The 17,867-nt window shown below is 46.6% G+C and overlaps 1 protein-coding gene across 1 annotated transcript in view; it reads right to left on the bottom strand.

The window, feature by feature from the left end:
• Positions 1-17,867, bottom strand: part of LOC149475715 (serine hydrolase-like protein) — an 82,165-nt gene that overhangs the window by 11,772 nt on the left and 52,526 nt on the right. The window lies entirely within an intron of this gene.

Below are 17,867 nucleotides of genomic sequence, written 5' to 3'. Positions count from 1 at the left end.
ATGTTGCTAACACGTTAGGGGAGACCGGGTTTGGTTGTCTCACGGGTTGTTTGTCACAGCGGTCTTAACACAAAACTGAACTATCGAATAAGTCTGTTGAACAGCGTGGCAAGAGCGATACAGTGAAAACGCTGTCCCAACTTCGCGTCAGACCGCTCCGATCTGCCGTGAGGGCCTCACACGTGTTTATTGTTTTCGCACAGCAAAAGTAAATTTTTGTGCTGCTGTGTCGAACCTCGTAATTATACGTTCTTGTTTTACAGTAATAATCTTTCAGTTCATTTGATGATGATGAAATGTGTTTTATAATATCGTAGTATAGTTTTTTAGATATTCATTGATCGGAATTTATTTTCAATTTTATTTTCATGAAACGTGTTATGGGGCTCGTTGTCACAAATTTTCGGGGGCTGGTTGTCACCTATCAACCAGCCCCCTGTATGCGAGATGACTTTAATTGCGTTTTGAGGTTGTTTGTTTTAGCCGTAAATTTTCAATCAACACCGGAAAATCACCCTAACAAACCTGCTGGAAGTCCATCTGTCCTTGATGACTCTATATTGACTCACGATTATTATTGTTTGCTAAAATTGTGATTGATTAATATTCAGACTGAAATAAAGACCGTAGATACGGTTTCATTTGGTTAAGAGTTCTTAATTAAAAATTATTCCGTAAAATTATAAGACCAAAGTGTGACTTTCTATTTATAAATTGCCTGTTATTTAGTACGTGACTACCTACCCTAGGCATTGTGACAACCATGCCTGACCCGGGGTTATAAGTCACATTTTTCTTTAGAGTGAAAATACAAAATATTTCTACAACTGATAATATTACACAAAAATACGTTTATTTCTTTTGTAACAGAATAATTACACTATCTTTTGGTATACAAATATCATTCCTAAACAACGTATTTTGGAAGTTACATAAAAAAAGCTAAAAATGTGACTTTCATCCCCGCTCTCCCCTACGCGGCACGCAATGTACGATTTTATGTTGCTAACACGTTCGGCGGCACGCAAGATACGATTTTATGTTGCTAACACGTTACGCGGCACGCAATGTACGATTTTATGTTGCTAACACGTTCGGTGGCACGCAAGGTACGATTTTATGTTGCTAACACGTTCGGCGGCACGCAAGGTACGATTTTATGTTGCTAACACGTTACGCGACACGCAATGTACGATTTTATGTTGCTAACACGTTACGCGGCACGCAAGGTACGATTTTATGTTGCTAACACGTTCGGCGGCACGCAAGGTACGATTTTATGTTGCTAACACGTTCGGCGGCACGCAAGGTACGATTTTATGTTGCTAACACGTTACGCGACACGCAATGTACGATTTTATGTTGCTAACACGTTCGGCGGCACGCAAGGTACGATTTTATGTTGCTAACACGTTACGCGGCACGCAATGTACGATTTTATGTTGCTTACACATTCGGCGGCACGCAAGGTAGGATTTTATGTTGCTTACACGTTACGCGGCACGCAAGGTACGATTTTATTTTGCTAACACGTTCGGCGGCGCGCAGGGTACGATTTTATGTTGCTAACACGTTCGGCGGCACGCAAGGTACGATTTTATGTTGCTAACACGTTACGCGGCACGCAATGTACGATTTTATGTTGCTAACACGTTCGGTGGCACGCAAGGTACGATTTTATGTTGCTTACACGTTACGTGGCACGCAATGCACGATTTTATGTTGCTAACACGTTCGGTGGCACGCAAGGTACGATTTTATGTTGCTAACACGTTACGTGGCACGCAATGTACGATTTTATGTTGCTAACACGTTCGACGGCACGCAAGGTACGATTTTATGTTGCTAACACGTTACGCGGCACGCAATGTACGATTTTATGTTGCTAACACATTCGGCGGCACGCAAGGTACGATTTTATGTTGCTAACACGTTCGGCGGCACGCAAGGTACGATTTTATGTTGCTAAAACGTTCGGCGGCACGCAAGGTACGATTTTATGTTGCTAACACGTTACGCGGCACGCAATGTACGATTTTATGTTGCTAACACGTTCGGTGGCACGCAAGGTACGATTTTATGTTGCTTACACGTTACGCGGCACGCAATGCACGATTTTATGTTGCTAACACGTTCGGTGGCACGCAAGGTACGATTATATGTTGCTAACACGTTACGTGGCACGCAATGTACGATTTTATTTTGCTAACACGTTCGGTGGCACGCAAGGTACGATTTTATGTTGCTTACACGTTACGCGGCACGCAATGCACGATTTTATGTTGCTAACACGTTCGGTGGCACGCAAGGTACGATTTTATGTTGCTAACACGTTACGTGGCACGCAATGTACGATTTTATGTTGCTAACACGTTCGACGGCACGCAAGGTACGATTTTATGTTGCTAACACGTTACGTGGCACGCAATGTACAATTTTATGTTGCTTACACGTTCGGCGGCACGCAAGGTACGATTTTATGTTGCTAACACGTTACGCGGCACGCAATGTACGATTTTATGTTGCTAACACGTTCGGTGGCACGCAAGGTACGATTTTATGTTGCTTACACGTTACGCGGCACGCAATGCACGATTTTATGTTGCTAACACGTTCGGTGGCACGCAAGGTACGATTTTATGTTGCTAACACGTTACGTGGCATGCAATGTACGATTTTATGTTGCTAACACGTTCGACGGCACGCAAGGTACGATTTTATGTTGCTAACACGTTACGTGGCACGCAATGTACAATTTTATGTTGCTTACACGTTCGGCGGCACGCAAGGTACGATTTTATGTTGCTAACACGTTACGCGGCACGCAAGGTACGATTTTATGTTGCTAACACGTTCGGCGGCACGCAAGGTACGATTTTATGTTGCTAACACGTTCGGCGGCACGCAAGGTACGATTTTATGTTGCTAACACATTCGGCGGCACGCAAGGTACGATTTTATGTTGCTTACACGTTACTCGGCACGCAATGTACGATTTTATGTTGCTAACACGTTCGGTGGCACGCAAGGTACGATTATATGTTGCTAACACGTTACGTGGCACGCAATGTACGATTTTATGTTGCTAACACGTTCGGTGGCACGCAAGGTACGATTTTATGTTGCTTACACGTTACGCGGCACGCAATGCACGATTTTATGTTGCTAACACATTCGGCGGCACGCAAGGTACGATTTTATGTTGCTAACATGTTACGCGGCACGCAAGGTACGATTTTATGTTGCTAACACGTTTGGCGGCACGCAAGGTACGATTTTATGTTGCTAACACGTTCGGCGGCACGCAAGGTACGATTTTATGTGGCACGCAATGCACGATTTTATGTTGCTAACACGTTCGGTGGCACGCAAGGTACGATTTTATGTTGCTAACACGTTACGTGGCACGCAATGTACGATTTTATGTTGCTAACACGTTCGACGGCACGCAAGGTACGATTTTATGTTGCTAACACGTTACGCGGCACGCAATGTACGATTTTATGTTGCTAACACATTCGGCGGCACGCAAGGTACGATTTTATGTTGCTAACACGTTCGGCGGCACGCAAGGTACGATTTTATGTTGCTAAAACGTTCGGCGGCACGCAAGGTACGATTTTATGTTGCTAACACGTTACGCGGCACGCAATGTACGATTTTATGTTGCTAACACGTTCGGTGGCACGCAAGGTACGATTTTATGTTGCTTACACGTTACGCGGCACGCAATGCACGATTTTATGTTGCTAACACGTTCGGTGGCACGCAAGGTACGATTATATGTTGCTAACACGTTACGTGGCACGCAATGTACGATTTTATGTTGCTAACACGTTCGGTGGCACGCAAGGTACGATTTTATGTTGCTTACACGTTACGCGGCACGCAATGCACGATTTTATGTTGCTAACACGTTCGGTGGCACGCAAGGTACGATTTTATGTTGCTAACACGTTACGTGGCACGCAATGTACGATTTTATGTTGCTAACACGTTCGACGGCACGCAAGGTACGATTTTATGTTGCTAACACGTTACGTGGCACGCAATGTACAATTTTATGTTGCTTACACGTTCGGCGGCACGCAAGGTACGATTTTATGTTGCTAACACGTTACGCGGCACGCAATGTACGATTTTATGTTGCTAACACGTTCGGTGGCACGCAAGGTACGATTTTATGTTGCTTACACGTTACGCGGCACGCAATGCACGATTTTATGTTGCTAACACGTTCGGTGGCACGCAAGGTACGATTTTATGTTGCTAACACGTTACGTGGCATGCAATGTACGATTTTATGTTGCTAACACGTTCGACGGCACGCAAGGTACGATTTTATGTTGCTAACACGTTACGTGGCACATAATGTACAATTTTATGTTGCTTACACGTTCGGCGGCACGCAAGGTACGATTTTATGTTGCTAACACGTTACGCGGCACGCAAGGTACGATTTTATGTTGCTAACACGTTCGGCGGCACGCAAGGTACGATTTTATGTTGCTAACACGTTCGGCGGCACGCAAGGTACGATTTTATGTTGCTAACACATTCGGCGGCACGCAAGGTACGATTTTATGTTGCTTACACGTTACTCGGCACGCAATGTACGATTTTATGTTGCTAACACATTCGGCGGCACGCAAGGTACGATTTTATGTTGCTAACACGTTCGGCGGCACGCAAGGTACGATTTTATGTTGCTAACACGTTACGCGGCACGCAATGTACGATTTTATGTTGCTAACACATTCGGCGGCACGCAAGGTACGATTTTATGTTGCTAACATGTTACGCGGCACGCAAGGTACGATTTTATGTTGCTAACACGTTTGGCGGCACGCAAGGTACGATTTAATGTTGCTAACACGTTCGGCGGCACGCAAGGTACGATTTTATGTTGCTTACACGTTACGCGGCGCGCAATGTACGATTTTATGTTGCTAACACATTCGGCGGCACGCAAGGTACGATTTTATGTTGCTAACACGTTCGGCGGCACGCAAGGTACGATTTTATGTTGCTAACACATTCGGCGGCACGCAAGGTACGATTTTATGTTGCTAACACGTTACGCGGCACGCAATGTACGATTTTATGTTGCTAACACATTCGGCGGCACGCAAGGTACGATTTTATGTTGCTAACACGTTCGGCGGCACGCAAGGTACGATTTAATGTTGCTAACACGTTCGGCGGCACGCAAGGTACGATTTTATGTTGCTAACACGTTACGCGGCACGCAATGTACGATTTTATGTTGCTAACACATTCGGCGGCACGCAAGGTACGATTTTATGTTGCTAACACGTTCGGCGGCACGCAAGGTACGATTTTATGTTGCTAAAACGTTCGGCGGCACGCAAGGTACGATTTTATGTTGCTAACACGTTACGCGGCACGCAATGTACGATTTTATGTTGCTAACACGTTCGGCGGCACGCAAGGTACGATTTTATGTTGCTAACACGTTACGCGGCACGCAATGTACGATTTTATGTTGCTAACACGTTCGGTGGCACGCAAGGTACGATTTTATGTTGCTAACACGTTCGGCGGCACGCAAGGTACGATTTTATGTTGCTAACACGTTACGCGACACGCAATGTACGATTTTATGTTGCTAACACGTTACGCGGCACGCAAGGTACGATTTTATGTTGCTAACACGTTCGGCGGCACGCAAGGTACGATTTTATGTTGCTAACACGTTCGGCGGCACGCAAGGTACGATTTTGTTGCTAACACGTTACGCGACACGCAATGTACGATTTTATGTTGCTAACACGTTCGGCGGCACGCAAGGTACGATTTTATGTTGCTAACACGTTACGCGGCACGCAATGTACGATTTTATGTTGCTTACACATTCGGCGGCACGCAAGGTAGGATTTTATGTTGCTTACACGTTACGCGGCACGCAAGGTACGATTTTATTTTGCTAACACGTTCGGCGGCGCGCAGGGTACGATTTTATGTTGCTAACACGTTCGGCGGCACGCAAGGTACGATTTTATGTTGCTTACACTTTACGCGGCACGCAATGCACGATTTTATGTTGCTAACACGTTCGGTGGCACGCAAGGTACGATTTTATGTTGCTTACACGTTCGGCGGCACGCAAGGTACGATTTTATGTTGCTAACACGTTACGCGGCATGCAATGTACGATTTTATGTTGCTTACACGTTCGGCGGCACGCAAGGTACGATTTTATGTTGCTAACACGTTCGGTGGCACGCAAGGTACGATTTTATGTTGCTAACACGTTACGCGGCACGCAATGTACGATTTTATGTTGCTAACACATTCGGCGGCATGCAAGGTACGATTTTATATTGCTAACACGTTACGCGGCACGCAAGGTACGATTTTATGTTGCTAACACGTTCGGCGGCACGCAAGGTACGATTTTATGTTGCTAACACGTTACGCGGCACGCAAGGTACGATTTTATGTTGCTAACACATTCGGCGGCACGCAAGGTACGATTTTATGTTGCTAACACGTTCGGCGGCACGCAAGGTACGATTTAATGTTGCTAACACGTTCGGCGGCACGCAAGGTACGATTTTATGTTGCTAACACGTTACGCGGCACGCAATGTACGATTTTATGTTGCTAACACATTCGGCGGCACGCAAGGTACGATTTTATGTTGCTAACACGTTCGGTGGCACGCAAGGTACGATTTTATGTTGCTAAAACGTTCGGCGGCACGCAAGGTACGATTTTATGTTGCTAACACGTTACGCGGCACGCAATGTACGATTTTATGTTGCTAACACGTTCGGCGGCACGCAAGGTACGATTTTATGTTGCTAACACGTTACGCGGCACGCAATGTACGATTTAATGTTGCTAACACGTTCGGTGGCACGCAAGGTACGATTTTATGTTGCTAACACGTTCGGCGGCACGCAAGGTACGATTTTATGTTGCTAACACGTTACGCGACACGCAATGTACGATTTTATGTTGCTAACACGTTACGCGGCACGCAAGGTACGATTTTATGTTGCTAACACGTTCGGCGGCACGCAAGGTACGATTTTATGTTGCTAACACGTTCGGCGGCACGCAAGGTACGATTTTATGTTGCTAACACGTTACGCGACACGCAATGTACGATTTTATGTTGCTAACACGTTCGGCGACACGCAAGGTACGATTTTATGTTGCTAACACGTTACGCGGCACGCAATGTACGATTTTATGTTGCTTACACATTCGGCGGCACGCAAGGTAGGATTTTATGTTGCTTACACGTTACGCGGCACGCAAGGTACGATTTTATTTTGCTAACACGTTCGGCGGCGCGCAGGGTACGATTTTATGTTGCTAACACGTTCGGCGGCACGCAAGGTACGATTTTATGTTGCTAACACGTTCGGCGGCACGCAAGGTACGATTTAATGTTGCTAACACGTTCGGCGGCACGCAATGCACGATTTTATGTTGCTCACACGTTCGGCGGCACGCAAGATACGATTTTATGTTGCTAACACAATACGCGGCACGCAATGTACGATTTTATGTTGCTAACACGTTCGGTGCCACGCAAGGTACGATTTTATGTTGCTAACACGTTCGGCGGCACGCAAGGTACGATTTTATGTTGCTAACACGTTACGCGACACGCAATGTACGATTTTATGTTGCTAACACGTTACGCGGCACGCAAGGTACGATTTTATGTTGCTAACACGTTCGGCGGCACGCAAGGTACGATTTTATGTTGCTAACACGTTCGGCGGCACGCAAGGTACGATTTTATGTTGCTAACACGTTACGCGACACGCAATGTACGATTTTATGTTGCTAACACGTTCGGCGGCACGCAAGGTACGATTTTATGTTGCTAACACGTTCGGCGGCACGCAAGGTACGATTTTATGTTGCTTACACGTTCGGCGGCACGCAAGGTACGATTTTATGTTGCTAACACGTTCGGCGGCACGCAAGGTACGATTTAATGTTGCTAACACGTTCGGCGGCACGCAAGGTACGATTTAATGTTGCTAACACGTTCGGCGGCATGCAATGTACGATTTTATGTTGCTTACACGTTCGGCGGCACGCAAGGTACGATTTTATGTTGCTAACACATTCGGCGGCACGCAAGGTACGATTTTATGTTGCTAACACGTTCGGCGGCACGCAAGGTACGATTTTATGTTGCTAAAACGTTCGGCGGCACGCAAGGTACGATTTTATGTTGCTAACACGTTACGCGGCACGCAAGGTACGATTTTATGTTGCTAACACGTTACGCGACACGCAATGTACGATTTTATGTTGCTAACACGTTACGCGGCACGCAAGGTACGATTTTATGTTGCTAACACGTTACGCGGCACGCAAGGTTCGATTTTATGTTGCTAACACGTTACGCGGCACGCAAGGTACGATTTTATGTTGCTAACACATTCGGCGGCACGCAAGGTACGATTTTATGTTGCTAACACGTTCGGCGGCACGCAAGGTACGATTTTATGTTGCTAACACGTTCGGTGGCACGCAAGGTACGATTTTATGTTGCTTACACGTTACGCGGCACGCAATGCACGATTTTATGTTGCTAACACGTTCGGTGGCACGCAAGGTACGATTTTATGTTGCTAACACGTTCGGCGGCACGCAAGGTACGATTTAATGTTGCTAACACGTTCGGCGGCATGCAATGTACGATTTTATGTTGCTTACACGTTCGGCGGCACGCAAGGTACGATTTTATGTTGCTAACACGTTCGGTGGCACGCAAGGTACGATTTTATGTTGCTAACACGTTACGAGGCACGCAATGTACGATTTTATGTTGCTAACACATTCGGCGGCACGCAAGGTACGATTTTATATTGCTAACACGTTACGCGGCACGCAAGGTACGATTTTATGTTGCTAACACGTTCGGCGGCACGCAAGGTACGATTTTATGTTGCTAACACGTTACGCGGTACGCAAGGTACGATTTTATGTTGCTAACACGTTCGGCGGCACGCAAGGTACGATTTTATGTTGCTAACACGTTCGGCGGCACGTAAGGTACGATTTTATGTTGCTAACACATTCGGCGGCACGCAAGGTACGATTTTATGTTGCTTACACGTTACTCGGCACGCAATGTACGATTTTATGTTGCTAACACATTCGGCGGCACGCAAGGTACGATTTTATGTTGCTAACACGTTCGGCGGCACGCAAGGTACGATTTTATGTTGCTAACACGTTACGCGGCACGCAATGTACGATTTTATGTTGCTAACACATTCGGCGGCACGCAAGGTACGATTTTATGTTGCTAACATGTTACGCGGCACGCAAGGTACGATTTTATGTTGCTAACACGTTGGGCGGCACGCAAGGTACGATTTAATGTTGCTAACACGTTCGGCGGCACGCAAGGTACGATTTTATGTTGCTAACACGTTACGCGGCGCGCAATGTACGATTTTATGTTGCTAACACGTTCGGCGGCACGCAAGGTACGATTTTATGTTGCTAACACGTTCGGCGGCACGCAAGGTACGATTTTATGTTGCTAACACGTTACGCGACACGCAATGTACGATTTTATGTTGCTAACACGTTCGGCGGCACGCAAGGTACGATTTTATGTTGCTAACACGTTCGGCGGCACGCAAGGTACGATTTTATGTTGCTAACACGTTCGGCGGCACGCAAGGTACGATTTTATGTTGCTAACACGTTCGGCGGCACGCAAGGTACGATTTAATGTTGCTAACACGTTCGGCGGCACGCAAGGTACGATTTAATGTTGCTAACACGTTCGGCGGCATGCAATGTACGATTTTATGTTGCTTACACGTTCGGCGGCACGCAAGGTACGATTTTATGTTGCTAACACATTCGGCGGCACGCAAGGTACGATTTTATGTTGCTAACACGTTCGGCGGCACGCAAGGTACGATTTTATGTTGCTAAAACGTTCGGCGGCACGCAAGGTACGATTTTATGTTGCTAACACGTTACGCGGCACGCAAGGTACGATTTTATGTTGCTAACACGTTACGCGACACGCAATGTACGATTTTATGTTGCTAACACGTTACGCGGCACGCAAGGTACGATTTTATGTTGCTAACACGTTACGCGGCACGCAAGGTACGATTTTATGTTGCTAACACGTTACGCGGCACGCAAGGTACGATTTTATGTTGCTAACACATTCGGCGGCACGCAAGGTACGATTTTATGTTGCTAACACGTTCGGTGGCACGCAAGGTACGATTTTATGTTGCTTACACGTTACGCGGCACGCAATGCACGATTTTATGTTGCTAACACGTTCGGTGGCACGCAAGGTACGATTTTATGTTGCTTACACGTTACGCGGCACGCAATGCACGATTTTATGTTGCTAACACGTTCGGTGGCACGCAAGGTACGATTTTATGTTGCTTACACGTTACGTGGCACGCAATGTACGATTTTATGTTGCTAACACGTTTGACGGCACGCAAGGTACGATTTTATGTTGCTAACACGTTACGTGGCACGCAATGTACAATTTTATGTTGCTTACACGTTCGGCGGCACGCAAGGTACGATTTTATGTTGCTAACACGTTACGCGGCACGCAATGTACGATTTTATGTTGCTAACACGTTCGGTGGCACGCAAGGTACGATTTTATGTTGCTTACACGTTACGCGGCACGCAATGCACGATTTTATGTTGCTAACACGTTCGGTGGCACGCAAGGTACGATTTTATGTTGCTTACACGTTCGGCGGCACGCAAGGTACGATTTTATGTTGCTAACACGTTCGGCGGCACGCAAGGTACGATTTTATGTTGCTAACACGTTACGCGGCATGCAATGTACGATTTTATGTTGCTTACACGTTCGGCGGCACGCAAGGTACGATTTTATGTTGCTAACACGTTCGGTGGCACGCAAGGTACGATTTTATGTTGCTAACACGTTACGCGGCACGCAATGTACGATTTTATGTTGCTAACACATTCGGCGGCACGCAAGGTACGATTTTATATTGCTAACACGTTACGCGGCACGCAAGGTACGATTTTATGTTGCTAACACGTTCGGCGGCACGCAAGGTACGATTTTATGTTGCTTACACGTTACTCGGCACGCAATGTACGATTTTATGTTGCTAACACATTCGGCGGCACGCAAGGTACGATTTTATGTTGCTAACACGTTCGGCGGCACGCAAGGTACGATTTTATGTTGCTAACACGTTCGGCGGCACGTAAGGTTTGATTTAATGTTGCTAACACGTTCGGCGGCACGCAAGGTACGATTTTATGTTGCTAACACGTTCGGCGGCACGCAAGGTACGATTTTATGTTGCTAACACGTTACGCGGCACGCAAGGTACGATTTTATGTTGCTAACACATTCGGCGGCACGCAAGGTACGATTTTATGTTGCTAACACGTTCGGCGGCACGCAAGGTACGATTTTATGTTGCTAAAACGTTCGGCGGCACGCAAGGTACGATTTTATGTTGCTAACACGTTACGCGGCACGCAATGTACGATTTTATGTTGCTAACACGTTCGGCGGCACGCAAGATACGATTTTATGTTGCTAACACGTTACGCGGCACGCAATGTACGATTTTATGTTGCTAACACGTTCGGTGGCACGCAAGGTACGATTTTATGTTGCTAACACGTTCGGCGGCACGCAAGGTACGATTTTATGTTGCTAACACGTTACGCGACACGCAATGTACGATTTTATGTTGCTAACACGTTACGCGGCACGCAAGGTACGATTTTATGTTGCTAACACGTTCGGCGGCACGCAAGGTACGATTTTATGTTGCTAACACGTTCGGCGGCACGCAAGGTACGATTTTATGTTGCTAACACGTTACGCGACACGCAATGTACGATTTTATGTTGCTAACACGTTCGGCGGCACGCAAGGTACGATTTTATGTTGCTAACACGTTACGCGGCACGCAATGTACGATTTTATGTTGCTTACACATTCGGCGGCACGCAAGGTAGGATTTTATGTTGCTTACACGTTACGCGGCACGCAAGGTACGATTTTATTTTGCTAACACGTTCGGCGGCGCGCAGGGTACGATTTTATGTTGCTAACACGTTCGGCGGCACGCAAGGTACGATTTTATGTTGCTAACACGTTACGCGGCACGCAATGTACGATTTTATGTTGCTAACACGTTCGGTGGCACGCAAGGTACGATTTTATGTTGCTTACACGTTACGCGGCACGCAATGCACGATTTTATGTTGCTAACACGTTCGGTGGCACGCAAGGTACGATTTTATGTTGCTAACACGTTACGTGGCACGCAATGTACGATTTTATGTTGCTAACACGTTCGACGGCACGCAAGGTACGATTTTATGTTGCTAACACGTTACGCGGCACGCAATGTACGATTTTATGTTGCTAACACATTCGGCGGCACGCAAGGTACGATTTTATGTTGCTAACACGTTCGGCGGCACGCAATGTACGATTTTATGTTGCTAAAACGTTCGGCGGCACGCAAGGTACGATTTTATGTTGCTAACACGTTACGCGGCACGCAATGTACGATTTTATGTTGCTAACACGTTCGGTGGCACGCAAGGTACGATTTTATGTTGCTTACACGTTACGCGGCACGCAATGCACGATTTTATGTTGCTAACACGTTCGGTGGCACGCAAGGTACGATTTTATGTTGCTAACACGTTACGTGGCACGCAATGTACGATTTTATGTTGCTAACACGTTCGACGGCACGCAAGGTACGATTTTATGTTGCTAACACGTTACGTGGCACGCAATGTACAATTTTATGTTGCTTACACGTTCGGCGGCACGCAAGGTACGATTTTATGTTGCTAACACGTTACGCGGCACGCAATGTACGATTTTATGTTGCTAACACGTTCGGTGGCACGCAAGGTACGATTTTATGTTGCTTACACTTTACGCGGCACGCAATGCACGATTTTATGTTGCTAACACGTTCGGTGGCACGCAAGGTACGATTTTATGTTGCTAACACGTTCGACGGCACGCAAGGTACGATTTTATGTTGCTAACACTTTCGGCGGCACGCAAGGTACGATTTTATGTTGCTAACACGTTACGCGGCATGCAATGTACGATTTTATGTTGCTTACACGTTCGGCGGCACGCAAGGTACGATTTTATGTTGCTAACACGTTCGGTGGCACGCAAGGTACGATTTTATGTTGCTAACACGTTACGCGGCACGCAATGTACGATTTTCTGTTGCTAACACATTCGGCGGCACGCAAGGTACGATTTTATATTGCTAACACGTTACGCGGCACGCAAGGTACGATTTTATGTTGCTAACACGTTCGGCGGCACGCAAGGTACGATTTTATGTTGCTAACACGTTACGTGGCACGCAATGTACGATTTTATGTTGCTAACACGTTCGACGGCACGCAAGGTACGATTTTATGTTGCTAACACGTTACGTGGCACGCAATGTACAATTTTATGTTGCTTACACGTTCGGCGGCACGCAAGGTACGATTTTATGTTGCTAACACGTTACGCGGCACGCAATGTACGATTTTATGTTGCTAACACGTTCGGTGGCACGCAAGGTACGATTTTATGTTGCTTACACTTTACGCGGCACGCAATGCACGATTTTATGTTGCTAACACGTTCGGTGGCACGCAAGGTACGATTTTATGTTGCTAACACGTTCGACGGCACGCAAGGTACGATTTTATGTTGCTAACACTTTCGGCGGCACGCAAGGTACGATTTTATGTTGCTAACACGTTACGCGGCATGCAATGTACGATTTTATGTTGCTTACACGTTCGGCGGCACGCAAGGTACGATTTTATGTTGCTAACACGTTCGGTGGCACGCAAGGTACGATTTTATGTTGCTAACACGTTACGCGGCACGCAATGTACGATTTTCTGTTGCTAACACATTCGGCGGCACGCAAGGTACGATTTTATATTGCTAACACGTTACGCGGCACGCAAGGTACGATTTTATGTTGCTAACACGTTCGGCGGCACGCAAGGTACGATTTTATGTTGCTAACACGTTACGCGGCACGCAAGGTACGATTTTATGTTGCTAACACATTCGGCGGCACGCAAGGTACGATTTTATGTTGCTAACACGTTCGGCGGCACGCAAGGTACGATTTAATGTTGCTAACACGTTCGGCGGCACGCAAGGTACGATTTTATGTTGCTAACACGTTCGGTGGCACGCAAGGTACGATTTTATGTTGCTTACACGTTACGCGGCACGCAATGCACGATTTTATGTTGCTAACACGTTCGGTGGCACGCAAGGTACGATTTTATGTTGCTAACACGTTACGTGGCACGCAATGTACGATTTTATGTTGCTAACACGTTCGACGGCACGCAAGGTACGATTTTATGTTGCTAACACGTTACGCGGCACGCAATGTACGATTTTATGTTGCTAACACATTCGGCGGCACGCAAGGTACGATTTTATGTTGCTAACACGTTCGGCGGCACGCAATGTACGATTTTATGTTGCTAAAACGTTCGGCGGCACGCAAGGTACGATTTTATGTTGCTAACACGTTACGCGGCACGCAATGTACGATTTTATGTTGCTAACACGTTCGGTGGCACGCAAGGTACGATTTTATGTTGCTTACACGTTACGCGGCACGCAATGCACGATTTTATGTTGCTAACACGTTCGGTGGCACGCAAGGTACGATTTTATGTTGCTAACACGTTACGTGGCACGCAATGTACAATTTTATGTTGCTAACACGTTCGACGGCACGCAAGGTACGATTTTATGTTGCTAACACGTTACGTGGCACGCAATGTACAATTTTATGTTGCTTACACGTTCGGCGGCACGCAAGGTACGATTTTATGTTGCTAACACGTGACGCGGCACGCAATGTACGATTTTATGTTGCTAACACGTTCGGTGGCACGCAAGGTACGATTTTATGTTGCTTACACTTTACGCGGCACGCAATGCACGATTTTATGTTGCTAACACGTTCGGTGGCACGCAAGGTAAGATTTTATGTTGCTTACACGTTCGGCGGCACGCAAGGTACGATTTTATGTTGCTGACACGTTACGCGGCATGCAATGTACGATTTTATGTTGCTTACACGTTCGGCGGCACGCAAGGTACGATTTTATGTTGCTAACACGTTCGGTGGCACGCAAGGTACGATTTTATGTTGCTAACACGTTACGCGGCACGCAATGTACGATTTTATGTTGCTAACACATTCGGCGGCACGCAAGGTACGATTTTATATTGCTAACACGTTACGCGGCACGCAAGGTACGATTTTATGTTGCTAACACGTTCGGCGGCACGCAAGGTACGATTTTATGTTGCTAACACGTTACGCGGCACGCAAGGTACGATTTTATGTTGCTAACACATTCGGCGGCACGCAAGGTACGATTTTATGTTGCTAACACGTTCGGCGGCACGCAAGGTACGATTTAATGTTGCTAACACGTTCGGCGGCACGCAAGGTACGATTTTATGTTGCTAACACGTTACGCGGCACGCAATGTACGATTTTATGTTGCTAACACATTCGGCGGCACGCAAGGTACGATTTTATGTTGCTAACACGTTCGGTGGCACGCAAGGTACGATTTTATGTTGCTAAAACGTTCGGCGGCACGCAAGGTACGATTTTATGTTGCTAACACGTTACGCGGCACGCAATGTACGATTTTATGTTGCTAACACGTTCGGCGGCACGCAAGGTACGATTTTATGTTGCTAACACGTTACGCGGCACGCAATGTACGATTTAATGTTGCTAACACGTTCGGTGGCACGCAAGGTACGATTTTATGTTGCTAACACGTTCGGCGGCACGCAAGGTACGATTTTATGTTGCTAACACGTTACGCGACACGCAATGTACGATTTTATGTTGCTAACACGTTACGCGGCACGCAAGGTACGATTTTATGTTGCTAACACGTTCGGCGGCACGCAAGGTACGATTTTATGTTGCTAACACGTTCGGCGGCACGCAAGGTACGATTTTATGTTGCTAACACGTTACGCGACACGCAATGTACGATTTTATGTTGCTAACACGTTCGGCGACACGCAAGGTACGATTTTATGTTGCTAACACGTTACGCGGCACGCAATGTACGATTTTATGTTGCTTACACATTCGGCGGCACGCAAGGTAGGATTTTATGTTGCTTACACGTTACGCGGCACGCAAGGTACGATTTTATTTTGCTAACACGTTCGGCGGCGCGCAGGGTACGATTTTATGTTGCTAACACGTTCGGCGGCACGCAAGGTACGATTTTATGTTGCTAACACGTTGGGCGGCACGCAAGGTACGATTTAATGTTGCTAACACGTTCGGCGGCACGCAAGGTACGATTTTATGTTGCTAACACGTTACGCGGCGCGCAATGTACGATTTTATGTTGCTAACACGTTCGGCGGCACGCAAGGTACGATTTTATGTTGCTAACACGTTCGGCGGCACGCAAGGTACGATTTTATGTTGCTAACACGTTACGCGACACGCAATGTACGATTTTATGTTGCTAACACGTTCGGCGGCACGCAAGGTACGATTTTATGTTGCTAACACGTTCGGCGGCACGCAAGGTACGATTTTATGTTGCTAACACGTTCGGCGGCACGCAAGGTACGATTTTATGTTGCTAACACGTTCGGCGGCACGCAAGGTACGATTTAATGTTGCTAACACGTTCGGCGGCACGCAAGGTACGATTTAATGTTGCTAACACGTTCGGCGGCATGCAATGTACGATTTTATGTTGCTTACACGTTCGGCGGCACGCAAGGTACGATTTTATGTTGCTAACACATTCGGCGGCACGCAAGGTACGATTTTATGTTGCTAACACGTTCGGCGGCACGCAAGGTACGATTTTATGTTGCTAAAACGTTCGGCGGCACGCAAGGTACGATTTTATGTTGCTAACATGTTACGCGGCACGCAAGGTACGATTTTATGTTGCTAACACGTTACGCGACACGCAATGTACGATTTTATGTTGCTAACACGTTACGCGGCACGCAAGGTACGATTTTATGTTGCTAACACGTTACGCGGCACGCAAGGTACGATTTTATGTTGCTAACACGTTACGCGGCACGCAAGGTACGATTTTATGTTGCTAACACATTCGGCGGCACGCAAGGTACGATTTTATGTTGCTAACACGTTCGGCGGCACGCAAGGTACGATTTTATGTTGCTAACACGTTCGGTGGCACGCAAGGTACGATTTTATGTTGCTTACACGTTACGCGGCACGCAATGCACGATTTTATGTTGCTAACACGTTCGGTGGCACGCAAGGTACGATTTTATGTTGCTTACACGTTACGCGGCACGCAATGCACGATTTTATGTTGCTAACACGTTCGGTGGCACGCAAGGTACGATTTTATGTTGCTTACACGTTACGTGGCACGCAATGTACGATTTTATGTTGCTAACACGTTTGACGGCACGCAAGGTACGATTTTATGTTGCTAACACGTTACGTGGCACGCAATGTACAATTTTATGTTGCTTACACGTTCGGCGGCACGCAAGGTACGATTTTATGTTGCTAACACGTTACGCGGCACGCAATGTACGATTTTATGTTGCTAACACGTTCGGTGGCACGCAAGGTACGATTTTATGTTGCTTACACGTTACGCGGCACGCAATGCACGATTTTATGTTGCTAACACGTTCGGTGGCACGCAAGGTACGATTTTATGTTGCTTACACGTTCGGCGGCACGCAAGGTACGATTTTATGTTGCTAACACGTTCGGCGGCACGCAAGGTACGATTTTATGTTG

Source organism: Colias philodice, chromosome 29 (genome assembly GCF_061535455.1).
Source record: "Colias philodice isolate Cphi_HAF_F1 chromosome 29, ilColPhil1 Martin Lab GWU primary, whole genome shotgun sequence".
NCBI classification, from domain to species: domain Eukaryota; kingdom Metazoa; phylum Arthropoda; class Insecta; order Lepidoptera; family Pieridae; genus Colias; species Colias philodice.
The sequence above is the reverse complement of the archived record's forward strand: the minus strand, read 5'-3'. Positions and strand labels throughout refer to the sequence as shown.